Genomic DNA, 6,000 nt, shown 5'->3' on the forward strand with positions numbered 1-6,000 from the left:
ACAACAGTCAAGAAATACACATTTCAAAGAAGAGGTTTTCATCAAAAACTAATTTGACGATAATATTTGACGTCTACAAAAAGATGCTGTCCCAATATTGTTTTAAGTATGTTAATGTGTCGGCAAAGAATCCATATTGCATATTTTAATAATAAGTCTAGTGGACCATTTCTTTCTTCATTTTTGTCTTGCAGCAATATTTGTTGCACATGCCCAATTTCAATACAATCTAAAACTAAATCACGTCCTTGTCCTCAACTTTGCACTCTTCCTCCTTTTTAATTATAAAAAAAAATCTTATAGCATTCGTAACCAAATCTTCGTAACCGTTACTACAATGAAAAGATAAGAAAATAAGACGATTTTACTTAGCATCGATCGTAGTTTATGTCCTTGCAAAGATTGACTAATCTACCATGAAAGAAATAGTGGAATTTGTGGGAAAAATATTAGGTTCGGTTCAGATAACAAAGAACGTGTCGTTGAAAGATAGGCAAGATCAATTTGGCAAAACATTTGCTTCAAACCCAAAACATTTTATGCTCTTACCTGGAGTCGAAGTTGTTCTTCTCGTCTTCAGTGAAGTCTGCAAAACAATTTCTATAAAGTTAGCAAAGTTTGCCCTGATGAAATGAAGAAGTCTAAATCAGCAACGTTCTCTTCTGGAAAGTAGTTTAAATCAATGACTAGTATACCTTATAAGTTTTATGTTTATTTAATTTTATGATGTAGATAAGCGTTTTTGTAAAATAGGGAAATCTGGTAGAGACTTCTAAAGTTGATGTGGATATTCTAGTGGGTGAAGAGGCAACCAAAACTGCCAATAAGTTGTCATTAGAAGATAAGTCCTATGTTGGGGAAACCGAGTGAAACTTCAGAACAAGTCTACTTTGTTTTCAACTAAAGAAAATGTTATCAAATGTTTGATGAAGCAGTCTAGCAAAGCCATAAACAAATGTCAGATTAAAGCTCAGAGAGATAGTGATGGACACTGGAAGATTTCTAATTATACAAAAGACGTCCAGCAGATACATATCAGTAAACAACATTTTTTTCTACGAAAAGTGTCAGATTGACATCTGCAAAATTTCAGGACTGTTCATAATGCTACTTCTACCACTGATGACCACCGACCAAACTCAGGTATATAAATTCTGACATACAATCTTTATTATTTTTGTAACAACTTGACGTCTGGAAGCTTCAAACGAAAACGCTACGAACATTCCCCGTACACAGTTTGAATATGTAATAGAATATGTAAAGTGGATCCTAGAATAGAGAACAACTAACAAGAGAATGCTGCTGTAACCATGGATTCATCATATTCTATTTATGCTATGCTATTAACTTCATGAATTGTTAATTTCCCAGATTGAAATTGGGGTTATGAAAATGTTTTTAATTTAGATGTTCCCCAAAAACAGACAGCTGAAACACCCATTGGTTTAACTTCAACAAATGCAACATCTGTCATGTATCTTTCCAGGTTTGATGCAGGGCTACATCATGAAGCCCTGCAACAGATAGAAACTGCTTCCACATCTTTCACACATCCCATCCCCATTCTATTTTCTCTAGTACAGTAATGCATTTATTGTGAAAGTTGGGCTTGAGATTGTTTGGCCAACTGAAATTTTTCTGTATTACAAAAGGGATTTCAGACAACAGAGTGGACATACACATGAATTTGCACAATAATAACCAATACTTTCTGTTGACTGGATGGTAGCTAAGGTCAGAAAAAAGAGAAAGGGGAACTTCATACAGTATGGATCTTACATCGACTACTGTGCACAAACATGGTAAGGGTAACAGAGGGTCGGGCTAAATATGAGGTGATAGGTGTGGCACTGCGTAACAGAGAATAGAAATTAGTGCCTGCGTCTTATGATTGCGTAACCAAATCCAACACTATCCCTCAAACATTAGACGTGCGGAACTTCTATAAATTCCAGTCTAGCTCTCAGGTCGCTGAACCGAGGATTGGGAAGGGGCTTCGTGAACATTTCTGCCAGGTTATCTTGTGTCGGCAGATAGGAAACCTCAATCTCGCCGGCCTCTTGTTTTCCCGAACGAATTAGTGAAGGATCTCGATGTGTTTGGTTCTTTATTGGAATCGATTATTCTTCACCAACTTGATGGTGCTGTCGTTGTCGCACAGGATTGAGATTGGCTTTTCTCCATTGTTATCTATCTCCGTCAATAAGCGCTTCAACCAGATAGCTTCTTTGACAGTTTCACTTGCCGTGATAAACTCAGCTTCTGTCGTTGATAGGGAGACCCAGGGTTGTCTTCGTATGCTCGGTGAATCCAGTGATGACCTTACTGCATCTTCCATCAAATTGAATTCCAAGCTGAGTGGTTCCCTTGAGATACGAGATTATGCGCTTTACTGCTGTCCAGTGGGATCTATTGGGGTTTTCAGAATTGTGAGCCACTTGATTTACGGCAAAGGAGATGTCCGGCCGGGAAGTGACGGCCAGATAGATGAGGCTACCGATGGCTTCACGATATGGGAAGCTTTCTCCGTCGGCTTTTTCTTCCGGTGATGGTTTTTTTTTCGTCAACAGGCAAGAACGGATATCTGCCGATAAAATTTTTGGCTTATACTCCTCCATGTTGAATCAGTGGATGATCTTGTTGATGTAGTCGGATTGCGATAGATACACGCTCATCCTGCTCCAATCTTGGGTGACTTTGAGGCCTACAAAATAGTCCACCACGCTGGATCTCATTTCAAAATGAGTACTGAGGTGTTGTAGAATTCCGGTTGTTGATTCTTTTTTATTACTGCAAATGAATCTATCATCTCCCCAAATCGCCATGATGGATAATTCTTCTCCCTGTTGGCATGAGTAGACACAGGGATCTGAAGAGCTGGTATTCAGGCAAAAGTCTTTAAGGAATTTATTGAAATGTTTGTTCCAGACCCGGGAAGTCTGCTTTAAACCATAAATACATTTGTTTAATTTTCATACTTCTCTCTCCTTTCCGGGAATGATAAATCCTTCGGGCTGATTAGGTATATCTCCTTGTTGATTTCTTCACACAGAAAAATGCTGTTTCAACGTCAAGCTGTGTCATATCCAGATTTCACGCTGCTGACAGAAGTAGGATGATGCGAAGGGATTCCATCTTCACTACCGCTGAGATAGTTTCGTTGTAGACGATCCCTGGTCGTTGAGTAAAGCCTTTCCCCACCATCCTGGTTTTGTATCTGGGTGGAATTCTGTTTGAAGTTGATTTTACCTTGAATACCCATGTGGTTTTTATAGTGGTGCGGTTTGGCACTGCTTACTGCAGACTGCTTAGTGTCCAGGTGTCGTGTTTTATCGGAGACTGATTTTCTTCTAAAATGGCTGCTTTCCAAAGGGGCGCGTCAGGTGATGAGATCGCATCTGTGTAGTAGTTTGGTTCATTTGGAATACCGTGAGATGTCACTTATGAGTGTAGTGCTTTATCTGTTGAAAATGTATCTACAAATTAAAGTTTCACACAAAAAAACAATAATTACAGTAAAAATAAATTCATTTTTTTTGTTTTTTTTTCGAAATTTTTGCTGTATGTCGATGTAGACGAAACTTCTTAAACAATCGAAAGTTTCATAACTTTAAAAATATTAACTTTTTTAGCATTCACTGCTATAAGCTGCTCACCTCTATAACAACATTAAAATGTCATCTTTTTATTTAAAAACATTTTGTCTGATATTGTTCCATTACAATTAATAGGGTAAATTAAATTTAAAAGCCGACATTTCTGTAGCGTGTATATAGAGCAGACGACGAACGGCTCTTTTTTCTACTTTTCTTGGTAAAAAAAAATTGCCAGTTAATCCGGCCCCAACTTTTCCGGTCCCAACCAATCCGGCCACAAATTTTGGGGCCGGAATCGTTACAAAAATTTTACCATTCCTGTCCAATCCATTTCGGACCAAAATTAATTATTGTAATGTCTTTTGGTTAAAAAATACTTGTATTAAAATAAATACAAAAAAAAATGCAAAAATATAAGAAAAGGAAAATTTAAAAGAATTCAGAAAAAAACATTTAACTCTTAAAAAAAGAATAGTCAAAACATACAAAAAAACATAAGAAAATATAAAAATAAAAATGAAAGCAATGTCAACAACAACGCTACAAATATTAAAGCATAGAAACACGCCCATAAATTTCAGCGCATTTTTTCAACAATATTGATGCCCAAATGTTTTCCTGTTGTACCAATCGCAATATGAACAAACTTTGTCTTTCATTTTTGAATAAGGAGTTCTCTGTCTACGTTGGAAGGTACCCTGACAAACTAAGGTAACATGTAGAGGTAACAAACGTGATTCATAATAAAGGTCTTCTACTAGCTTATAAAAATTAGGGTTGGCAAAGCGAATTTTCTGGTTCAAACTATTGTGCCAACCCTCGGCATCATTATTTGTACGCACAACTCACATGAACGCTGAAATTCTTCAATTACAGAGCAAAAATCCAGATAATTTGGTTGAGAGTAAATTAAACATTAAGTCCCCATTTTATTTGAACGAAATGTGAACTATCCCACTTTCTATCTAGAAATTACTGCTGCACATTCGGCAGTTAATGGAACGACGAGATGTTTTCCGTGAACGAAGACAATATTGCTGCCACTCATAACGTCTCAAGATACTCATTGTCAAGGGAGCACGTTATGGTAAACCACTCATTATTTTCAAAAATGCCATGCCATATTAATTATTCCTTTTTTTACTGGTACAACAAGTTTAAGGTCACAATTTGAGAATCGAGAAATCTGATCTGAAATTTGCCTTTACTATTGGAAGGATATCGAGCGGAAATCTCCACCTGATTTTCAACAAAATTATGGAATCCATTTACACCCGTGTGTTTATGAGTAATCACACGTTGACCGGAATGGTCCCAAGGGCAAAGAAAGTCGGAAACACGTCGCAACCACCGGTTAAGCCTGGTTTGCCCAGGGAAGATAATTTTGCTATAACTGTAAGTTTTTTTTTTGTCCAGCTGTTTCAAGATTAATTAAAACGTTTCTATTCGTTTTCAGTATTCATGATTCAAGCATGGAGGGTTTATCTTAACCAAGTGATCAAACCAAAGGATGTGAGAGTTGCTACACGCTCAAAATTTTCGACCGAGACAAGGGCCATTCTGGCAATCAGCACAACGGATTTGGAACCTGGCGTAAACACCATAGATGAAGCCAACGAAGATCCTGCAAATTAGTTATTCCTAAAGTCACGATTTCACCATCTAGGCAAATAGAATTTGCCTGTTGTTGTTTTTAATTTTGAACCTAGCTTCCATCACAATCCATGACTCAGTTATTCAATCATTTTTTATCGGATTGATGGATCTCTCAACTATTTGTTTCGAAACTGAGATGTTCTTTTTTGGGGTGTTATTTTAATTAATGTTTTAAAAATTTGTCTTTCCAAATTGTAACCCAATTTATGTAACCCATGTTTATCTGCTGTTTACCCGGAGTTAATGTGTCTTGCAACGTGCCTTACACTTGTTCTATCGAAATTTGTAAACTGCAAAAACAGTCATAACTATGCAAACTTTATTCTCCTGCTTGAAATCTTGTCGTCGTTGCAATGCTACTCGATCACAGAACTTGAATTTAGCAAACTAGAACGAAATATTGAAATAAACAATTCTTTTTTTTTGCAATTGTACAAAGCATAATGAAAATCGATTACTCAAAAAATTCATTCATTACTTCATTTCCCGAATCAAATAAGACTTTTTGGGTTCCCTAGTATTGCTGGTGCTTCAGGTTTGAGTCTAAAAACGCTCCTTTAAAAAAATTATGCAAAGAAATTGTAATTATCTTAATGTCCCTTGGTCTATGGCCACCTACAATTAGAAATTGGTCGGCTTGAACGTTAAAATCGATGGAGAATGCATGGAACTATTTAGATTTTCAAAGCCGAATTCAAGGAAATGTAACTTCTTCTGTGAAAATAGCGCGATGGAAAAATATCTT

Source organism: Daphnia pulex, chromosome 12 (genome assembly GCF_021134715.1).
Source record: "Daphnia pulex isolate KAP4 chromosome 12, ASM2113471v1".
NCBI classification, from domain to species: domain Eukaryota; kingdom Metazoa; phylum Arthropoda; class Branchiopoda; order Diplostraca; family Daphniidae; genus Daphnia; species Daphnia pulex.